This window comes from Lipotes vexillifer, unplaced genomic scaffold (assembly GCF_000442215.2).
Source record: "Lipotes vexillifer unplaced genomic scaffold, Lipotes_vexillifer_v1.1 scaffold657, whole genome shotgun sequence".
Lineage (NCBI taxonomy): Eukaryota > Metazoa > Chordata > Mammalia > Artiodactyla > Lipotidae > Lipotes > Lipotes vexillifer.
This window is the reverse complement of record NW_006774518.1, coordinates 1,739,864-1,762,956: the sequence shown is the minus strand read 5'-3', so window position 1 is coordinate 1,762,956 and position 23,093 is coordinate 1,739,864. Positions and strand designations below refer to the sequence as shown.

General features: G+C 38.5%; 5 non-coding genes across 5 annotated transcripts; 4 read left to right on the top strand and 1 right to left on the bottom strand.

Annotated features, from left to right (window-relative positions):
- The first annotated feature begins 6,715 nt into the window (after positions 1 to 6,715).
- TRNAS-AGA (transfer RNA serine (anticodon AGA)) lies at positions 6,716 to 6,797 on the top strand. Its single transcript has one exon. It is a non-coding gene; the product is annotated as a tRNA-Ser (tRNA).
- A 3,785-nt stretch (positions 6,798 to 10,582) lies between these two features.
- Positions 10,583 to 10,664, top strand: TRNAS-AGA (transfer RNA serine (anticodon AGA)). The gene has a single exon. It is a non-coding gene; the product is annotated as a tRNA-Ser (tRNA).
- Positions 10,665 to 11,376: 712 nt separating this feature from the next.
- Positions 11,377 to 11,448, top strand: TRNAD-GUC (transfer RNA aspartic acid (anticodon GUC)). Its single transcript has one exon. It is a non-coding gene; the product is annotated as a tRNA-Asp (tRNA).
- A 4,561-nt stretch (positions 11,449 to 16,009) lies between these two features.
- TRNAS-UGA (transfer RNA serine (anticodon UGA)) lies at positions 16,010 to 16,091 on the bottom strand. Its single transcript has one exon. It is a non-coding gene; the product is annotated as a tRNA-Ser (tRNA).
- Positions 16,092 to 21,452: 5,361 nt separating this feature from the next.
- Positions 21,453 to 21,524, top strand: TRNAQ-CUG (transfer RNA glutamine (anticodon CUG)). Its single transcript has one exon. It is a non-coding gene; the product is annotated as a tRNA-Gln (tRNA).
- The last annotated feature ends 1,569 nt before the right edge of the window (positions 21,525 to 23,093 follow it).

The following is a 23,093-nucleotide window of genomic DNA, read 5'->3' as shown; positions in this document are numbered from 1 at the left end:
CAGTATACGACATATCAAGTGTGTTAATATGTACCAACAACGAACAATTGGAAATTAAAAATTTTAAGTTTCCATTTCAATAGCATCAAAAACAACAACTGTTTAAGAGTAAATCTAATAAAAGTACATTTAATAAAATAAAAATATAAGTAAAAATCAATCCAAAGAGAAGAATTAAAATAATATAAATACTTTCAATCTAAAAGGGGTTAAGAAAGCAGAAATTAGAGAACAAGAACATACTGGCAAAATTAAAAGAAGAGCAAGATGGTAGACTTAAACTTAACTAAATAAATATTTATCTTGAATGTTAGTAGACTATTTCAATTAAAAAACGAAGACTGTCATACTGGAAAAAATTTACCCCGAACTACATATTCTTTATATGGCATACAGTTTAATATGTTGGTTTTTTTAAAAAAAAGGATTAAAGTAAAAAATGTACAAGACATATCAGAACAAGTAACCAAAAAAGGCAGACCAGAACCATTTTAGTGATAATAATGTGATATTTGTAGACTCTCGAGAAAGTAGCATTACTAGAAATAATGAGGCTATTTCATAACCTCCAGGGTCAATTTAGTAAAAAGATATAACAATTTTATATGCACATAATAACTGCTTCAAAGTATAGAAAACAAATGATTGGCAGAGCTAAATGGAGAAATACAAAAATCTATAATCATAGTTGAATATTTTAACACTTCTATAGAAATAACTGCTGCAAAAAACAGACAAAAGTTTAGTCAGAAAATTTTAAGCAATAGGATTAATACTATATCCAACTGAAGAATATCTCTGTTTTTGAGGTATACATGAAACATTTAACAAAATCACCAAATGCTAAGCATAATGCAGGTGTCAACAAATTTTAGAAGATTGAGATCACACAGAATATGTTCTCTGAGCACAGTACAACTAAATAAAAATCAATATCAATAGCATAGATAAATAGAAAATTCCTAAATGTTGCAATATTAAGTAATACAGTGCTAAATAAACCCATGGGTCAAATAAGTTTTTTAAAACTATAAAATATTTTTAACTGAATGATAATGAAAATAAGACATATCACAACTTGTGACATGAAGCCAAAACAGTGCTTAAAGTCGAATTTTTAGCTCCAGATTCATATACTAAAAAGAGGGAAAATTGACATTTAATGATCTGAGCTTTCATCTAAAGAACCTAGCTTAAAAATATAGCTAGGTTTTAGAGTTTAAAAAATTAAACTCTAAAAGTTAGAAGGAAAGAAATAATAAGAGCTGTAATCACTGAAAAAGAAAGGAAAAGTAGACAAAATCAACAAAGCAAAAATTCACTTGTTAGTAAAATTGCTACCCCAAATTGATTTTTTTTAAAGAAACAAAGAAAAAATAACAAGGATTAAAAGAGGACAACATGAAAGATCTTACTGATATCAAATTAGAGTCAGAGGATAAAATGAATAGTTTTGGGGAATAACTTTGACAATAGAAGATAAATTACAGGTTTCTATATAAACACAACTTACCAAAGCAGACACAAGAAGAAATGAAAAGTTTAAATAGTCTGAAGTTCATTAAAGAACTTAAAAATCATAATTACCTTCTATATTAGTTTACTATGGTTGCCATGACAGAATACCACAGATCAAGTGGCTTAAGCAACAGAAATTAATTTTCTCACAGTTCTGGAGGCTGGAAGTCCAAGATCAAGGTGTCCACAGGTTTGGTTTCTCCTGAGGCCTCTTCCCTTGGCTTGCAGATAGTGACCTTCTCTCTGTATCCTCACCTGGTCTTTCCTCTGTGCTTGCTTATCCCTGGCATCTCTTTGTGTGCCCAAATTTCCTCTTCTTATAAGGATACTAGTCAGGTTAAATTAGTGCCCATTTTAATAGCCTCATTTTAACTTAAATTAACTTAATTCCCAGCTCTTTTTATGAGGCTGGAAAAATCTTCATACTAAAATCTGACAAGGATGTTACTAGAGAGGAAAGTGCAGGTCAAACTTTGTGTTAAACATTCTAGATGCAAAACCATTAAACAAAATAATAGCCGTCAGATCCAGTAATATATAGAGAGAAGAGTCAAAGTGAAAAGGTAATGCTTGTTTTAGTAATATGGAATTTGTTTTATATATAAAAATCAGTCACTTTAAATTTATTACAAAATGTAAGAGAAGAAACAAAAGATCATATTAGTAGATACAGGAAAAACACTTGAAAAAATTCAATGCCAATCATTAAAAATTTCCAGCAGTCTACGAATAGAAAGGAGATTTCTTAATCCCATGATGCATATATACAAAATCCTACATCTATCATCCTAATTATGGTAAATATTTGACACTTTCTCCCAGTGACTGGGACCAGGACAATCAGGACCACTATCACCACTGCTATTCAACATTGTATTGGGGGTCTTAGGCCATGAAATAAAATAAGACAAAGAATTAAAAGATATTAAGATTGGAAATGAAGAAATAGGACTGTCATCATTTGCAGATGATATCATTAAGTGCTTGGAAAATCACCCCAGATATACAAACAATTAGAATTAATAAGTAAAATAGCAAATTTACTAGATACAAAACCCCATATTCAAATATATGTTGTATTCATATATACTGGCAAAAATAGACAACTGTTTTGTCATTTACAATAGCAAGAAAACTACCAATATCCTAATAATAAATACAATAATAAATGTAATAAAAATGTGCAAGAGTGCTATATTAGAAACTCCAAATCACTGTGCAGAGAATTTTTAGTAATATCTAAATAAATGAAAAGATATATCATATTCATTGATTGAAAGGCTCAGATTCAATGTATTTGAAATAAAATGCTCAAAGGGTACTTCTGATAGAATTGACAAACTGTCTCTAAAATATATGTGCAGGTGGAAAGGACCTAGAATAGTAAAGGAAATCTTGCAAAGGAAGAACAAATTTGGAGGAATTTTACCACCACATAGCAAGACTTATTCTAAAGCTATGGTGATTAATAAAATATACTATTGATGTAAAGATAAAGAAAGAGATCATTGGAACAAAATACATATGCTGATACAAAACCACATACATATAGCAAAGTGTCACTGCAACTCAAAGGGGAAAATGATAGATTTTTCAAAAGATGGTGCTGGGTCAACTGGATATACAAAGGAAAACAATGTGGACATTGGCCTCTTCTGTAAACTATTCCCTAAATTAATTCAAGATGAATTAAAGCCCTAAATGTGCAAGGTAAAATAATAAAATTTACAGAGGAAAACAGGAGACTATCTTCATGAACTTTGGGTTGCCAAGGATTCCCTGTATAATAAGCACAAAAAGCAATAACCATAAAAGATAGGTAAATTATACTTTTTTAAACTTAAGAATTTCAGTACATCCAAAGACACCATTAACAATGTGAAAAGGCACAGAGTGGGAGATGTTTTTAATAAGTACATCTGACAAAAGATTTATGTCTAGACTGTATACAGAACTCCTTAAAATCAGTAAGAAAAAAGACAATAGATAATAAATCAGATGGTGGGAATCTGGGTAGTATCTCTTGTGATGATGGCTGATAAGCTGGTCACCGTAGGGGTCCTCTTTCAAGGACAGTGTCAATCAGCTCCCTCTCAGCACAATACTGACACATTATTTTTAATTCTCTGGGAAGAACCTCCATTTTTGACAGAACATTTCTGCTTCAGTGTCTGTACAGGGTATAGTAGATGGCCAGTAATCATCTATTTCCATCTCTCCCAAGTGAAGCTTCCTGTACTACAGAGGCTAGAAGGTTAAAACTACATTTTCCTAGCTCCCTTGCAGCTAGGTGTGATTCAAGCTTTTTCTGGGAGTTTTCTAAGGTGGAAATAAGGCACCTTCTAATTCAGTTGTTTTGTGCTAACAAGCATTGTTATGGACAAATTGGGATTTCCTGCAGAGGAACACAGGTGAGGGGCGTCAGTTGTTTTGCTAATTCACATCTAGGAGCATGGCACACTCCAGAACATGGAATTCTCAAAGTGTGGTCCCCAAACCAACACCAGCAGCAACATTTGGCAGCTTGCCTAGAAATGTAAATTGCTTTCTGACTGTTCTGTGTTTGTCTATTTGTTACCCATTAACCACAGGTCCAAATTAACCACCAGAGTTGTTTACATTTCCTGCTACCACCTCATTTATCTAGCTCTCACATGTCAAGCCAATATTTCTCCTGCCCTAAATAAGCCCAGATAACTAGGGACAGGCCCTATGCCCCCAAACTCCCCAGATTATTAAAATGATCTAATCCTAAACTGTTTACTCTGACTTGCCTTTCCTTTCCTATGGAAATCCCAATAAAGTCTGTAACTTGTGCCTTCCTCTTGCTCTTTTCTGCCTCCTGACCAACACCAGGAACTTCCCCCTGTGGCCCTGAGTAGTTTCTAGAGGAACTGTTTCTAGGGAAACTGTAAGTAACATCAAACCTCTCTTTAGTGGCATTGGCCTCTCCCTGTCTTCTCTCACTCACCTTTGTAAATTAAGACCTGGCTGACTTGCCTTCTGTCATGATAGATAGCTTTCATACTAAATTTTGAGAGCAACTTTCCTAGAGAGAACACTGCTGTTGCAGAAGCCTACAGATATCTGCACTACAGTTCAGGCAATAGACCCCTGAAATCAACGGTTCCAGCAGCAGCATTTTGATTTCCTGTTTTCTTCATTGTAGACAATGGCAACCTCTCTGGGAGACTGTTACTGCAGGGTTGTTTTGGGAATCATTTCTTCAGGGGTGAATTAGAGCTGGCACCTCCCTTCATCCCTCTGTGCCAAAAATTTTGTAAGCTTCTGTGTTCTTATTAATCCCCCTTTTGCTTAAAATAGCTTGAGAGTCTTTGTTTCTTAAGTAAATTTTTGACATATAACACAATATTAATGTGGAAAAGTACATAAACCATAATTTACGGCTCAAGAAATTTCCACAAAGTGAACACACCTATGTAGACAGCACCCAGAATGAGAAACAGAACCATTCCCAGCATCTCCAACAGCCCCTCTCATGGCCTTTCTCTGCTTTCAACAATCACCTTTCTGATTTCTAACGCCAAAGATTTGTTTTGCCTGGTTTGAACTATATATAAATAAAATCATGAGCTATGTATGCCTTTATGTCTGGCATCACTCCAATAATATGTTGTGAGATTCTCCCAGTTTGTGTGCAGTTGAAATCATTTATTCTCATTGCTCTATATTCCTTTGTATAAAAAGCAATTATTTATCTTTTCTATTGCTGATGGACTTTGGATTGTTTCCAGTTTGGGACTAAAATGGGTAGAACGATTTTGTTTCATGAAGCTGAACTCAGGTTCACTTCTTTTATCTGAATCGATTCTGCCAGGCTATCTTTTTTTTTTTTTTTTTCAGTCCATACATATTAATGGAGAGAAAAATACACAAGGTTGAAACTTACAAGGATCTCTGTTTATTTTATTGTAAGTGAAAAAAGTGATTAAATTCAGTTCATCTTGATTGCAGTCAATTTTTTTGAGGGGGGGAGGCTCAGATTTTTTTAAAGCATGAAACGTTCTGTCATTTCTTCAAACTAGAGTCCCAAAGGAATTTACCTACAATGTTATAGGCTTGTTAAAAATGTGTAGACCAAATAAAAGGGCTGTGATATGACTAAATATGGCACATCTGTATCACAACTTATATTTTACTTTAAATTTGCAATTAGTTATGTTATAACTTGCCATGATTTTTGCAGAATGTTTATGTGATTTTCATTTTGAAAGGAAAGACAGTTCAAATAATAGGCTGCTTAGCTAAATATGGAATCTGGCTTCTCTACCCAAAACTCGGCTTAATACTCAGAGCAGACTCCCTTCCTTCCATTAAACCATGAGATTTCTTAGAGTTGATTTTATTTCGGTGGAAAACAATCTCTCCTCATCCCCTGAGCCGCTGCACTCTTCTCTTCACCACTCTGCTCCCTCTGCCTCTTCTGTTTGGACCGCTTGACAGATCTCTCTGTCTTCGGTTTCTCCTCCTCCCCTTCTTTGTCTTCCCCCTTGTCCTCGTCCGTCTTCTTCTAAAAATTAGATTAAGACCTCCTAAGCAGGCTAGACAAAAATCATTTTCAGGACTTTGGAAAACTTTGTGACTGAGAAACTAAGGTCGAAATATAAGGAGAAAAACAAAAACAGAAACACAACAACCTGTTGCGTTGGTTAACTTTAGAAAGAAATGGCCCCTGCGCGGGCCAAAAATCAAACCAGATTATGAGCCTGAAGCCTTAGCAATATCGTGGTGAGGGAATACCAAGGCAGCTTTCCACGTCATTTTTCGCGCGGTCCACCTGGGACACAAATCAGCGGAAGCAATTTTCTGCCTGGAACCCACTTGGCACAGCGGCCTTCATCCCGGAGCAGACCCTTGGAAGTCCGAACATCCCGGACTAGAAAACGGTTAGGTCCTGACTCTCCCTCGATACGGGCTAGGTTTGGTGCCAGTGCATGGGGATTGCAGACGCTCCCCAGAGGCTGCGCCCCGGAGTGTTATTTGAAGTTTGCTGGTAACGCTAATGCCCACGCGGTGAGGGCTCTATCTCATTCCGGTGTTCTTGATTCCAGGGGGTGTCCGAGGTTGGCCTCTCTTCCTAATTCTCGTTTCACCTCAGCGTTTCCACTCAGCTCACCAAGGACACGTGCTTGTACCTGCCACGTGATTTCTGTCACTCCACCTTCGCTCTACAGGTGTAGTTGTAGCCGAGTGGTTAAGGCGATGGATTAGAAATCCATTGGGGTGTCCCCGCGCAGGTTCGAGTCCTGCTGACTATGGTACGCTTTTTTCCTCCCTGAATTTATACTTAACCTCTTAAACTGATCAGTTTGACAATCTGAAGTTACCCAGAAAGCAACTCGCTAACCGTTTCTCACCACAATAACGCAGGCTTCTAGACGAAACTTGTCCCATTCCGGCCCGGACATCACTCAAAACGCACGCAGCTCCTGTCCTGCGATGATTAAAACAACAACCCCAAGCCTTTCTTTGAGCGAAATGCTCAAACCCCCACCTCAGATTTTCTTGTCCACGGAATTACACACTATGTGAGAGAACACACACAAAATATATCTCGCTTAGAAAAGTACACTTCATGAAATCCTGACTCACTGCTCCGTTTGCAGGGAGTCGAATCTGAGATATTCCATTTATGATTCTAGTAAGAATCGTTACACCAGCAAGCAAACCAACATTATCTCGCTAGATGACCCAGCCCAGGAGCCTGTGATACAGGTGAAACAAGAGGTACTCTTCACTAGGTGCTTTTTTTTTTTAGTATAGTGGTGTGTGCGCTGGTCTGTTACCTGCAATACAGGGGCTCGGTTCCCAGGCAGGATATTTAAGTCATCTTTCTGAATTTTGTGGCTCTGACAACCTATTCTTGTTCTTCCACTCAAATGTTAAGTTTCTTCTTCTTTTAACTTATTCTTTTCAAGACAACGAAATGTAATGAAAAAGAAGCGAGCAGAATAAATCATGTGATGAGTAACACAAAAGGAAACTCGTAACTTGACAGGGGAGAAACTTGTCAGATACCCCCTTAATCAGTTGATCATAGTTAGTATTTCAAGCATTAGGACATTCAACATCATGCGCCTCCTATATGATGAAATGCACGGGACACAACCTCACTAGTGTGGTATTCGTGCTGAAAACGCATTATCTGAATTTAACTCTCAGGAAACAACAGACGAATTCAAAGTGAGGGGGCATTCTACAAAATATCTGACCTGATTTTTCAAAATGTCAATGAAATGAAAAACAAAGCAAGATTGAGGAACTCAATCCAGATTAAAGGACTAAAGAGACATGTCAGCTGAATGTAATGTATTTTTCTTGAAATAAAGGATTCACACTATTGGCAAAACATTAACAAGGTGTGTAGATTAAATGAGTTTCAACCCTGATTTTATAATTATTCCATGGTTAGGAAGGAGAAGGTCCATGTTTTAAGAAAGTACATAATGAAGTATTTAAGGTAAAGGGACACTTTGTCTAAAATTCACTCAATAGTTAAGAAAAAAGTTATACATATGTAAATCTGTCTATATCTATCAAGAAAAATAAAGCACATATGATAACTTGTTAACATTTGGGGAATCTAGGTAAAGGATTTATGAAAAGTCTCTGTACAACCCTTGCAATTTTTTCATAAATTTGAAATTATATCAAAATAAGTTAGACAAGGAAAAGAAACAGATAGAACAATAATAAAAATACACTCATGGAAATTAAACCCCAAATACAGTTTGAACATTAGGTGTAACATAGGTGATGAGGAAACTATTATATATAATATTAGACCTGATGGAAGAATAGTATGCAAAATTCTATAGCAAGCAAGGCAATAAACATTATTTTTAATGATGACTGATATTTAAGATATAGGTACAAGATGGAAGTATTACACAGTAGTATTATGCATGGTTGGAGTGTGTGAATATAATAAAGTAATTTTGGGGTCTAATGGTTTTGTATCAGGTGAAAATGAAAAGTGCATTTACATCAGCTTTTCTGTGACATCACCATCAAAGTTCATAATTAAGAAACACCTGTCTAGACTATAAAAATAAACCTGAAAATTTAATCAACATTTTAATTTAACTATTAATTATTACCATTATGTTATTTAAATGTTAGTGTTTATTACAAACTATTAGGTATAAAATAAGCTACAAAGCTATATCATACAACATGGGGAGTATAGCCAATATTTTATTATAAGTGGGGTATAACATTTAAAAATTGTGAATCACTGTATTGTATGCTTGTAACCTATATAATATTGTACAGCATCTATACTTCAATTTAAAAAATTTAATTTAATTTAAAAAACAAAACAAAACAAAATGTTAGTGGTTAAAATATTAAAACGTGATACTGTGTAACAGTTATTCACTAAATTATTTCTTCAGTCACTCTACTTCACATTTGAAGTAATATGTAGATGCCCAATTTCAGCTAAGCTTAACGATTATTTGTCTGCGTTTCTTCTTTTCATTATAGACCATATACAAAATGTATGTGTGTATAACAAGTGGAAATTAAAATTCAAATATTCCATTTGCAGCAAAAATGTAAAAGTCTAGGAATAAATCTAACAGAAGATGTGCAAGAAATCTATATTAAAAACTACAAAACATTCCTGGTGGAAATTAAATGGAGGAAAGTACTATGTTTATTATTCTGGAAGACTTAATCTTGTCAAAATGACAACTATTTCCAAATTGATCAACAGATTCCATGAAATCCCAATCAGCCTCCAAATATGTATTTTACGGAAGTTAACTCAGTTTCAAAAACACATTTGGAAATGTAGAGCAAATTAAAAAACAAGAAAATATTGAAGATAGCAAAATTGGAGGAATTACACAAATATATATCAAGACATATGTAATTACTTATAAATCTACAGTAACTAAAACGGTAAGCTATTGGTTATTATATATAAGTAAGTACAAAAACGTTATCTTCATCTCTGTATCAACTTGGCCAGGATGAACTACATTCCCCAGAATTCCTTTTCCTGTGTGTTTCTGGCTGGATGGTCCCCAAGAGATATTCTTGTAGGAAATTTGGAGGGAGAAAGTCAAGTCGAAGCCATTCTGTAGCTCACATTAACTCATCTGCTGACTTGTCATGTGGCAACATTTGGGCCTGCAGCTGCCTCACCTTCCCCTGGATCCTGCTTCACCCTCCTCCTTTCCTGGACCAAATGTGTGTGTTTACCTCCAAATGAAGGGATCTGGCTGCTGCTCGACACCTGCACCACCAAGGTCAGGGGCAACCAGAGCTGACACAGGTATCAATCCATTGCATGGAGCTCATCTTTCCTTCTTGACAACCTTCTCTGTGGATTTCGAGCTTCAGCATTATAGAGACTATTTTACCAATCCCTACAAATCTCATACATATATGAAATGTATATATCCATCCCAGTGGTTCTGCTTGTCTTATTGAACCCTGACTGAAATTTTTACTTTCATATTTTTGCTATTACAAACAATGCTGCAGTGGACATTGTAATCATGTAAATCACCAGCTGTTTCTAACCTGTTTCCGAGTAGGTCAAAGTGATGATTTCACACAAGCTATCTAATCTCCCACTCTCTCTTCAGTGTGCTTATGAGTGTCCAGGACTATTGGAAGACGAGCTGTTCAAAGGCAAGTGTGCAGTGGAGGTTGGAAGTTAGGATCTGACTCCACCTCGGAGTAAGCAAAGTTTGGTTCTAGTTGCAGACCCTCCAGAGCCCAAGCTCAGACCACAGCCTAGTCTCCAGGGCCGGCAGGCATTCGCTCAGAGTTTACTGAATTGACTTGTTTGCTTGAAACACCGATGATCATGCGGTGAGGACTCTCACACAAGTGCTCTCGATCGCGTAGGAGGCATGAGAGGTTGGACTTAAATTAAAAAAAAAAAAAAAATCAAACCCTTATTTTACCTGAAGGCTTGTATTCAACTCTCAAAACCTACTTTCTTGTATGCTGAGTAATGGTCACCCTGGTTTCCCTTCTTTCTTGTCTATAATTTAAAAAAAACAAAAAACAGTGGGGACGTTGAGTAGTCGTGGCCGAGTGGTTAAGGCGATGGACTAGAAATCCATTGGGATTTCCCCGCGCAGGTTCGAATCCTGCCGACTACGGCAGTCGCTTCTTTTTCCAAGTCAAAGTAGTTGGGAATTGCTCCGCCGAGAGAACATGGAAACGAAACCACAGCTTTGCGAGATCTTGACTAAACTTATTGTGTTCTTTGCCCAGGCCCAAACTCCACGGCTATGGGGAACGGAAGTTATTATTTCATTACTTTTTATTAAAATTAAAGGTGCCTTAATAAGTAGAGCCCTAATCATTTTCCCGCCAGCGGAGCCTCCGCACAGTTCGCCGGAGCACTTTGAGTCTCCCTGCCCTCCAAACCCCCTGGAAGCCTATATTTTCAAGACAAGTCTTTGTAGTTTTTCTTCCTCAATGGAAAGGAGCCCTGTTTCCTAGCCCAGTCTTCGGTCAGTTAGCAGGGAGATTCCGAGGAATCAATGGTTCAACTGCTTTGCTCTACTGGATTCGCTGTTTGCAAACCTAGTACGACAAATCGTCAATGAAACCGACGCCATCACTGTCAAAAGAGCAGGCTGTCCTGCCTGGCCTGCAGTTTCAGCTCCGGGGCGGAGGTGGGTGGAGCGAGAGGGCTGAGAGAAGGGCTGGAGCGACACTTGGTTGGTCGCGGACGAGTCCGAGGGAGTTCAGGCTCAAATTTGCCAAAGGTAATCTATAGTAGAACACAAAATCTGTCGGCTAAAAGAACACGAACACTAGTACTTACATTTATTAGGTATCTTTAAGAGGTGAATGTTAACTTACTCCTCGTTAGTATAGTGGTGAGTATCCCCGCCTGTCACGCGGGAGACCGGGGTTCGATTCCCCGACGGGGAGATAGTGTCATTTTGTATCTCGTCATGTATTTTAGAATTCCCAACAATCGTGTTGTCACTGCTTAGAATCGAATATTACTCACCTTTCTTTAACACGAAAGCTGCAGAACTCACTCTGGTTAGCGATCTTCAACAGGTGACCTCAGATTCTGCGGAAGTTGCTGCGGCTTCTGAATTCTGGAGTGTGTTCGGCGATAGCCACTACTGGGCTCTGGGACTGGGAACTGAACTACACAGGGACCCTTCTGCCAGTTCTTCTCAACTACAGCCCCCTCCCCCGTTTCCGTCACTTCTAGACCCGGGGCTCTAATCAGAAAATATTTCAGCGCAAGTATCAAAGCTACTTTAAGGCCCAGAGGGAAATCTAGGTTTAAGTGACACAGGACTGAGAGTGCTCATTGAGAGTTAATGAGATTATGGTTGTCTGGCACCTGCCTTCTATTTAAATGCAGAAAGAACTACTGAGGCCAAATGCCAAGATCAAAAATCCCACGTTCAAGACCTCCGTCCTCCTAGACATCAAACTCTGGAATGATGATACCGAACTGGCACAACTGAGGGCCATGTGTGCTACATCCAGCTGAACTGGCTGGCCTAGGCAACTCGAAATTGGTGCCCCTGGATGCATATAAAGGGTGTGGAGGAAGACGACAAAAAGTGATGACAGACTTGCGGGAAGAGGAGATTCCCAAGTTCCAGGGGCATGTGAGGAGTGTCAACATTGCTGCTTTCAACAAGATCCGAAGCTCCAAGTAATGTGCTTGTGACTGTACATCAGACTTTACAAATTAAAGCTTTCTGAAGGGGGGCGGGGAACTCAGGAATGGATAAACTGATGGAACAGAAGAATGCATCCTAAACAGACCCACTTATACAGTCACTTGATTTAAAACAAAGGCCACCCTGCAGTGCACTAGGGAGAGACCGTTCTTTTCAATAAATTGAAATTCAATAAATTGGTGGCTCAGTTGGATATTATGGAAATAAATGAATCACGATGTACACAAAACTCTGATGAAATGTATATTTAAACATGAAATAATGCTTCTGAAAGATAACTTAGGATAATATCTTCATGACTTTGGACTATGCAAGAATTTGTAAAACAGAGCACAAAGAGCAGTTACCACAAAAGATATATTTATATATTAGACTTCAGCATTGGAAACTACTGTCCACCAGTAAGCAAGTACAAGACAAATCTTAGAGAAGATATTTGTATTACATATGCCTAACAAAAGACTGTGTCTAGAATATAGATTCAGATATAGATGCATTGTTATGACTTTGTTAAATTAACAGTTGTTAAGTAGAGCACAGGATGCCAGATGGTGAGTCAGTCAAGTTTCAACAACAGACTACAGAGAAATTGAAATAGAGAAGTTTATTATTCACAGGTCCTGGAGGAAGTTCTACACCGCATACTTCAAGGGGCCACATGGGGGAGGTCGAGGCAGAGTATAGACAAGACAGAGCAATAGGACCTGGGGCACATGTTTTTATTAGGGTCCATGGGTGGAGTTCTTTGGGGTTCCCAGACTAAGGCGGGATTGATCAATTCAAACCAAAAGAGAGAGTAAGTTCTTTTGGTAAATTCCAAAGGGGTCTAATCTAAGGGGTACACAAGGGAATGGTCCTGTGCAGGGATGACAGTTGATCACAAGGGCTGTTGGGGAGGTAATATCAGTAACTTACATTTGTTTGAGACTCTGTAGGCCGCTATCTAGGGCATGCACTTGCATGACGAGGCTAGTATCAGCTCAAGGTCCCTGCACACCACTTGGCCAAACAAATTGGATGCTAAGGCAGTAATACCATGGAATAGCTTAGCTAAACTCTTGCCATGTATAAACACAGATAGATGTGAATAAGAAAAACAAATATGGAAAGGATAGACAATCCATTAGAAAAATGGGCAAAAGAGTTCTACAGGTCCTTCACAAAAGATATATCAAAATAACCAATAAACATACAAAAGGGTGATCTTCATTCATCCTCAGAAAAAGTGAAAAGTAAAACAATTAGATTCCACTATTCTATTTGTTAGAGTTTACCAGAGAAACAAAACCAATAGGATGTGTGAAGGAGATTTATTCTGAGGAACTGGCTCATGTGATTATGGAGGCTGGCAAGTCCAAAATCTGCAGAGTGAGCAGCAAGCCGGTGACCCAGGAAGAGTTGATGCTGCAGTTCAAGTCTGAAGGCTGACTGTTGGCAGATTTCCCTCTTACGAGGGAGACCAGTCTTTTACTTTATTTTTGCAATTGGATGAGGCCCATCCATGTTATGGAGGATGATCTGCTTTACTCAGAATTCACTAATTTAAATGTTACTGTCATCCAAAAACACCCTCAGAGAAACATCACAGAAGCATGGATTAATGGTTGACCACATATCTGGGCACTGTGGCCCAGCAGGTTGACACATAAAATTAACCATCACAAATATTTACTTACTAGAAGGGTTAAAATAAAATAACAAAAGACAGGTAATACCAAGCACTATCAATGATGTGGAGCAACTGGACTCTCTCATACATGGGAATATAAATTGGTTCAATCACTTGCAAAATTGTTTTGGCATTACATACTAAAGCTTGAGCCTACACAATGACTGCAATTGTGACTCTGCAATTCCGTCCATAAGTGTCTCCACCCAGCAAAAATCCTTGTTTGTATTCACTGAAAGACATATATAAGAATATTCATGGCAACACTATTTATAATAGCCCAAATTGGAAACAATCCAAGTGACTTTGTAGAGGAGGTGGATTTTAGAAATGCCTTGACATCTGGGGCTGATTTTGAAGAGTGGAGATGGTGCAAAGATGCCTGTCAGAACAAGGGGCTTCTGTGACCGAGGAAGCTCAGAATAAGAGTGTCCGGAAGGGGTGAGGACATTCCTGTATTTGGTACCCTGCTGGCTTCTCTTCTGTTCCATCCCGTCCATCTCCTAGCCTTCCTCCTTCTCATTCTCTCCCTCCCTACCCCCTCCTGTTTCTCCTTCCTTTTGTTTTTCCACATATTCTCTGCTCCTACCTGGACCTTTTCTTCCCACTTTCTTCTGCATGTTTTTGCATGTTTCTGAATTCATATTTTGTTTCCTGAATCAACTGTAAAGCTCCGATAAATGTTCACAACCATGTTTAAGTAGGTCGACAAAAAGCAAACAACACAATCAAAAAATGGGCAGAAGATCTAAACAGACATTTCTCCAAAGAAGACATACAGATGGCCAAAAAGCACACGAGAAGATGCTCAACATCACTAATTATCAGAGCAATGCAAATCAAAACTACAATGAGGTATCACCTCACACCAGTCAGAATGCCCTTCTGGAGAACAGTATGGAGGTTCCTTAAAAAACTAAAAGTAGAACTACCATATGATCCAGCAATCCCACTCCTGGGCATATATCAGATGAAACCATAATCCGAAAGGATACATGCACCTCAATGTTCATTGCAGCACTGTTTACAATAGCCAAGACATGGAAGCCACCTAAGTGTCCATCAACAGAGGAATGGATAAAGAAGATGTGGTACATATATACAATGGAATGTTACTCAGCCATAACAAAGAATGAAATAATACCATTTTCAGCAACATAGATGGACCTAGAGATCATCATACTAAGTGAAGGAAGTCAGACAGAGAAAGACAAATATCAAATGATATCACTTATATGTGGAATCTAAAAAAAGTTACAAATGAACTTATTTAATCTATAGAAACAGAGTCATGGATGTAGAAAAAAACTTATGGTTACCAGGGGGAAAGGAGGGGAGGGATATATTGGGAGATTGGGATTGACATATATACACTTCTATATATAAAATAGATACCTAATAAGGACCTACTATTTAGCACAGGGAACTCTACTCAATACTCTGTTAACCCCTATGGGAAAAGAATCTTTAAAAGGGTGGATATAGGTATATGTATGTATAACTGATTCACTTTGCTGTACAGCAGAAAGTAACACAACACTGTAAATCAACTATACTCAAATAAATTTTTTTAAAGTCTATGATTCAGATACCATTTTATTGTGCAGTGTTGGGCGAGTCAATTCTCAGTTTCTTCCTCTTTAAAATGGTGCTAATATTATCTACCTGATAGGGTTCTATTGGTGATTAAGTGAGATAATCCATGTAATGCCAATTCAATGTCTGGGGCATAGTAAGGCTTCAAAAATTGTAGCTGTTAGAATATATACTGTTTTTATGAATCTTGAGTTCCCTAGAACAGATAGTAGCAGTGAAAGCACCTCCACCCTAGGAGAGGATGGAATCTGACTTGGAGGCTGAGAGAATCCAAGTTGGCATGACCTGTAAATGAGGAAAAAGGAACAACCTTCCTCGATTCAGGATTTGATATCATGCTCACACCGTAGTAGACTTATTCCTCCATTTCAAACTGTCAGTGTTTCAGGAGACAGGTTATTTGACTTAAGGGAAATAGGTGACGAATGACACAGAGTAAACAAGAGACTACAGAGCAGTTTCCGTTGATAGTGCCAGGAAACTATGCAAAGGAGCCTTCGTTAGTTGCGGTTAAAACCGTAGTCGGCAGGATTTGAACCTGCGTGGGGGGACCCCAATGGATTTCAAGCCCATCGCCTTAACCACTCGGCCACGACTACCTACTGAAAACCCTTTCTTGTTAACGCTTTTAAGGTATAGCGAGCAGCGTGCCATTTAATCGCTGTGAATCAAAACATAGTGAAAGCTATTTTGGTACATAACTATTAGGTCTGGTAACAAAGAATTTCCTATGTCCATTCAGGGCTTCTCACGCTTGGATGAAACAAGTCATCCACGGCAAACTGAAATTCAGCGGAGGAAGATGGAACTCAAAGAATCATTCTGAGACAAGGGATTCGAATTTTCTATGCCCTAGAACTGAGGGTGGCCCTAGTAGCCTCAGACCTGCAAGTGCCAATGGAACTGGAACCGGGCTGGAAGAAATCTGGGGAAATCCGAAATCGTGGGGCCAGTAGCGTTTGCTTTTCAGCGTTAAACACTAAAACAGAAATATCTTCAATGGCTTTCAACTGCTTTTACCTTTCCCTGCCTTAAAAGAACTACTTGAAACCGGACTTGAGCCGGGTGTGGGGTGAGAGGGGTGGGGAGGGTCCAGGAACTGAAGGAAAAGATGCTGGGAAGATCTCCAACCCCTCAGGAAAAGTTCACTCCTTTTCGCCTTCCCCAGAGAGGATAGCCCAGGAGCCTTACGAGGGAGAAGCAGCCTGAGGACATTCCCTATCTCTCTTAACACACAAGGCTGTGAATGCCAGACAAAATCTAGCTGCAGTAATAGGATTTTTTCTGGGTTTAGAGACTTGATTCAGTGAAACACTGTAGAAATGGATTCTTTTTTCCTTTTTTTTTCTTTTTTGTTTTAAATGGGGAATTTAGGACTATAGCTCTGAGTTCTGAGAATTGAAGCACTTTGCCAAAAACACCGTCAAGTAGATTCAGACAGACTTTCAGTTACAAACGGGAGAATGCCTTTCATGGCTGAGGCCCTCAAACTCTTTCATACGCAGAGCTCTCCCATATCTGTTGTCATTTACGACAGGCAAAGAGAGAGTTGTTCCTGTAGTGGGTTGAGTTGTGTCACCCAATAAGATATGTTGAAATCCTAATTCGAGATACCTGTGAATATGACTTTATTTGAAAGTAGTCCTTGCCAGTGCAATCAAGTTAAGATGAGGTCATACTGGATTAGGGCGGGCCCTGAATCCAATGATAGCGTCCTTATAAGGAGAGGGAGATTTGAGACATACAGAAAAACAGACACACAGAGACGGAGATTGTGTGAAAGGGAGGCAGAGACTGGAATGATGCAGCTGCAAACCAAGGAGCTACAAGGGTTTTCAGCAACCACCAGAAGCTAGGAGAGAGCCATGAAACAGAGTCTCCTGCAGACCCTCTAGAACCAAACTTGCAGACACCTTGAATTTGGATTTCTGGCCTCTGGAACTGTGAAAGAATAAATTACTGCTGTTTTAAGCCACCCACTTTGTGGTAATTTGTTAAGACAGCCCTAGGAAGCTAACACTGTTCCCCTCTCCTTAAGCTTGGAACAAGATCCTTCTTGCCACTTTAGCAGTTCTAAATTCCACCAGCAAGGCTCATGCAAATAGTTACTCCCTTTCAGATGGTAAACTCATTTTGAACAAAACTCTCCTAGGGAGGTAATCCAAACTAAAAGAAATCATTTATGTGCAAAGACATTTATGATACTTTTAGTTATAACAATAAAATAATTAAACATTTTCAATAATGGGGAGGGGGATCATTATATAACTTGGGGTATATATACCTGGAAGAATATTACCAAGCCATTGAAAATAATATTTTGTAAGAAGTTTTGAATAGCTCAGGGGAGAAGCACAAGATATAATGTTAAATGAAAAGAGTAGGATAAAAAAATATATGTGCTATATGACCTCAATTATGTAAAATTTGTGGGGGTGGGAGATAATAAACCAAAGTGTTGCTAGTGTGGTTTCTGGGTTGTGTGATTGAGGGTTATTATTTTTTTCTCTTTGTTTTTCTATGATGTGAAGCAAACATCATTACTCAAGTTTTAAAAGTGAGGAAGCAGAAATAGTGATTTTATTGCTGGAAAAAGAAAAACGTAGTCTCTAGATACAAGACTTTCGTATTACTCCGTAATCAAACATTGAGCTCAAGTGGTCATTTTCCAAGGGGACTACTGTTTGCTATGGTGGTGAAACCCAGGACTTTATCTTTGCTTTCTTATGATGCTTGTAAGTTAACAATAAATGTAATTAAAAGAGGTGTAATCTCACAGTGATGAAAAGAGCAGGAGAGCAAATAACAGATGGTAAGAAACATTTTTTGCTTTCCAAATTGCAGTAGCATGAGGCAGTTGAGATTTATTCCTTACTCGTGTAAGAGTCCATTGTAGATTTTTGAGTCAGCAAAGAAAAGGGAACATATTTTTGCCCTTGTGCTGATTCAGGGACCCAGCTTCTTCCACCTTAAGGATCTGCTATCTCCTAAGACTTGTGAAAGTCCATGCTTCTTAAAAGTCTAAAGGGAAACATGTTACTTTTGCATTCATAATCCATTTATTATTACTAATCACACAGCCACACTGAGATGTAAGTTGTCTTGGTAGATACAGATGCTGACTGGGTAGCTTATTCCCATAGACAGCTCTGTATTATGGAAGATGGAACATGAATTTAGGTGAATACTACAATTACCAACAACATTTTGGGAGGTAGAAAGGTGTTGGATAAATAGTAATTGAATTCGTAGAGTGACTAAAGCTGAAACCTTACTGTCTGCAAGGTGGAAAGCTAAAAATTATAAAGTTATTAACATCTGTAAAGGATATTACAGATCCTTGGAAAGGCTAACAGGAATTGAAAAAAACAAACAAACCAACATGTAACCTTAGGCTTATTACTCTGGATTGCCCCTCTCTCACAGAGGTCAAAGACAAGACTTTTATTTTAGGGCAAAAATGCTCCAAGATGCTCTTAACTTACAGAGACTAGGCACAGCTGAAGTTGGAGGTGAAGAGCCATACTGAATACTGGGGGATTGAATGAAAGTCTCTCTGGGACACCCCCAGCTCCTTTTCTGTATTCGTTTCAGAAAGTATGGAAAGCTACATAACCTCTGATCCTAAACACTTAGAAGATTAAAGGATTAGTCTCTGAGAAAACTGTCATGGAAAAACTGAACCACAGATATGAACATATCAGGTAACCTGACTGCAGTGGTCTGTCATATACAATCATTCTAGAATGGGTCCATCTACTGGTATACAGGCTTATAGTACCAATTAGGTTTTTGGGTCTACTTCTTAAATAAGACTGGACTGCTAAGGGTCACCAGAAATCTGAGGAAAGATATGCACTGAAGCAAACAAATGGAAGAAAGAGAACCTGATGGAAATAGAGACCAGTAAGTAACAGAAAGAAAAAAAAAAGTATTATTACTTTTTTCAGAACCAAAAGAACATTTTGCACCTATGGGACAATAAGAGTTGCTATTATTTTTGAAAGAGCAACAAGAGAACAAGAACTCTTGAAAATTTTTAAAAACTGTGATGATAGGAAAAAATTTAATAGAAGGGTTGGACGATAAATTTGGAAATGTTTTCCCATAAAAAGGACGAGAAAAGAAAGACGGAAAATGGGAGGACAGAAGATAAGAAAATTAAAAGGTAATTCTAGGAAGTCCAATAACATCTGATTGAAAGAGTTCCAGGAAAAGACAACAGAGAAAATAAAGGGGTGACAATTAGTTATAAAGGCAAAAAAGTCCCCAAACCTAAAGCATCCACCTATTTATTGCTCCACACAATGAATGAAAAAGACCAAGAATATACCAGAGCGTCTATTTAAGAATGACATTTAACTCCATCACCACAGTGATACCTAAAAGACAAAGGAGTCATGCTCACCAAATTCTAAGATAAAATGATTTCCACTCTAGAAATCTCTAGCTGACCAAACTAAATCATTTATGAAGTTAGAATAAATATCTTTTCAGAAATGCATTATATTTGGTGGTGGGAGGGGATAACCTGGAAGCAGAAACCTCCTGAGGACTTAAATCTGGGTGTCTCTAATGCAGGGAAATCAGAACCCAGGGGTGGGCGTTGGGGGGAATCACATTCTGGCAGCAGGCCTGTCTGGTAGGGTCTGGAGTCATGGAGGAGACACAACTGCTGTTGCCAGGTGATGTTACATGAGGCAGAGAAGCAGTTACGGTGCAGCCTCTACAAGCTGGAAGTATTTCCTTCCACATACGAGACATCTTTATGCAACACAGGTTGTCTTGGCTGAATGCCGATTTGTCTCCAGGGTTCTTGCTCAGAAGGTTCAAATACGCACAGCTACGATTCTTTACTCTTAGTAAAGACGTTTGCTTTTCTCCTCAACCCTTCGGGTTGGCAATCTGGAGGCTTCCGTCTCCTGCCGTTTCCCTACCCTGCTGCGGAGGCAACGAACCGTCCCGGACAAGTCACGTCCCCTGCTTGACATAATGCAGTGAGGGAGCAAAGGACTGGCTTTATCAGCATGAATATTTATGAAGCTGCTGGTTTAGGCCATCTGACACCACTAACCGGCCACATCATTTTTTTTTAAACATTTACAAAAGTTGAAATAATTTTACAATGAACACCAACACCACCACCTAGATTCTACCACTAACATTTTGCTTTATCACACATCTCTCTGCCTATCTTCTAGTCATCCATCAAGTCATCTTTTTTTTGATACATTTGAAAGTAAATTGAAGACATTTGAATAGTTTCCCCTAAATACTTCAGCATACATAGCATTAGTTCAATTTTTTTTTTTTAGTTTTATTTTTCCTGAAAAAAACTTTCCCGTTTTTTTTTTTTTTTTTTTTTTTTTTATCGTGCTTTACCCTTTAGTCTCCACGAGGTGGAAACTTTCCGAGAAGCAGAAGCCATCTCTTGGCTCCCGCTTTCTCCCCCCTGGGCAACGCCCCACAGGGCCAGGACTGGTTGGCACACCACGTCAGATGAAGTCATCCACAGTTTATATGTCACGAAATTAAACTTCCAAGAGCGTTCCTTGCGTTCGAAAAAGAGAACTCGGGACACAGACTCGGGAAGCAGCGAGCCCCGCCGTTCCTCCAGCAACGCAAGCGGGGAGCGCGGCTCGGCGGATGCCGTGTTGGAGCCGCCGGCCTCTGCGTCTGGGCAACCTGGCTGACTGCGGCCCAGCGGAGAGCCGCCCCGCGAGCTGCAGAAAAGGCAGAGGGGCGCTAAAAAGCAGGGACCTACCGTATCTATCCCTAGAAACCGATTTGCTCTTGGGTTTTGCACTAGGAGTCCTGTGCGCGCAAGAAAAGGGACGTGTGCTGTGGAGGCAGATAGAGAAAACAAGAATGAGAAGTTCGGCTTTTCAGAGGATTTCTTGGTTGCAGAACTGAAGCTATATCGTATCAGGGAGGAGGGCTAAGGCTGCTCGGCGGTGCGGGGTTCCATGGTGTAATGGTTAGCACTCTGGACTCTGAATCCAGCGATCCGAGTTCAAATCTCGGTGGAACCTAAGTGCTTTTACTTTCTAATTATTTAAATGTATTTGCTTATCTTTCCTTCTTTCCTTTTAGGGATGGTTAGCTGGGAATCCGCGGTTCACATTTCACCTTTTCTTTATGGACTTTAATATACGTGAATAAATGAACCGTCTTTCTCCCCCCTGGGCAACGCCCCACATTTTAGGAAGGAAGGATAAATATACCATTTATCGTGGTATAATACATAATTTTAGAGTTTTTCTTCCTTGTGAAAGTTTAAAATGGCCAAGTATACATTCTGCTTTTAAATCATCTTAACCAGATGGGAAGAATTTTCAAATAGAACTTTAAAGACTCAAAGCCAAAACAGAAAATAGCTTTCAAAGTTGTTTTAAAATATTCTAGAAGTAAAGAATTAAGATACAATCACATCCTTATTATTCCTCATTATATTCTAATGAAAGTATTTATAAACGTTTGTTGGCAATAAAAGTGTATGATGTCCTTTCTACTGTTATTAGCTAAAGAACGCTTTCATTATATTAATTTCCTTATATTAATTAATTCAATTTTTGTTAATTATTAATATTACATAAAATATAGATAAAATTAACAGTTTTCTCAAATTATTAATTATTGAAGCCCTTGAATATCCATTCACACTTTAACTGATTCATAGTATTTCAGCATGTAAAGCACATTAAGGATATTTTCACTCTATGCTTAATAGCTGGAATTTTTATTCTCATTGCATCTACCTATTTTTTTTTCTTAACTGAATTTTCAATTACCAACAGATGTTATTGAGCAATCTGGAAAAGCAAATTGCTAAAATAAAGGGGGAAAACCCACCTGTCGACACCTTTTCTTTCTTTGCTGTGTTATTGTGGTTGCTAATACTTCAGCCTAACTGAGACTGCATTTTATGAAGACATCAACTGCCTGATTGTAATTTGAAATCTTAACTCCTCAGGAGTTTGTGAAAAGGCCATATTTTCATTTCTACCAATGATACAATTTGTGCAAAGCCCTGCTTGGATGCTATTATCAGAGACTGCTTCCTGGTAGATGTATATCCCTGGGGCCTCAAACCCTTTGTTATAGGTACACGTTTTCTCACCTTCCCTGAGTGCATTTACTTATAAAGCCATGGAAATTTGATAGGTACAGTGAAACTCAGCTGGCACCAATTCCTAATAAGGATGTCCACAACACTATTTCTAAACATAGGACTCCATAATAAAACATCTACTAATTCACCTCCAAAACTTGAACTCAAAAAATGGAGAAACAACCTAACAATGTCAACAATTGCTGTAGGCAGTGGGGTCCTCAGGGAGCCACTTCCTGCTTCTATTAGCACAGTGGAATCAGCATGGTAGGTCAGGAAAAGGAGACACTCTGGAACTGAATACTTACTCTGTGAATGTCTAACTGTAATTTTTGAAATATATAACTGCTCTGTACCTCAGTCTCTTTATATGTAAAAGAAGGTAAGGCATTCTTTACTGTGTTTTACCATAGTAAGTACCTTGCTTAAGGAAGACACTCCACAAATACTAAAGCTCTCTCTCCGCCTTTTCTTTTCTCTCCTCCTCTCC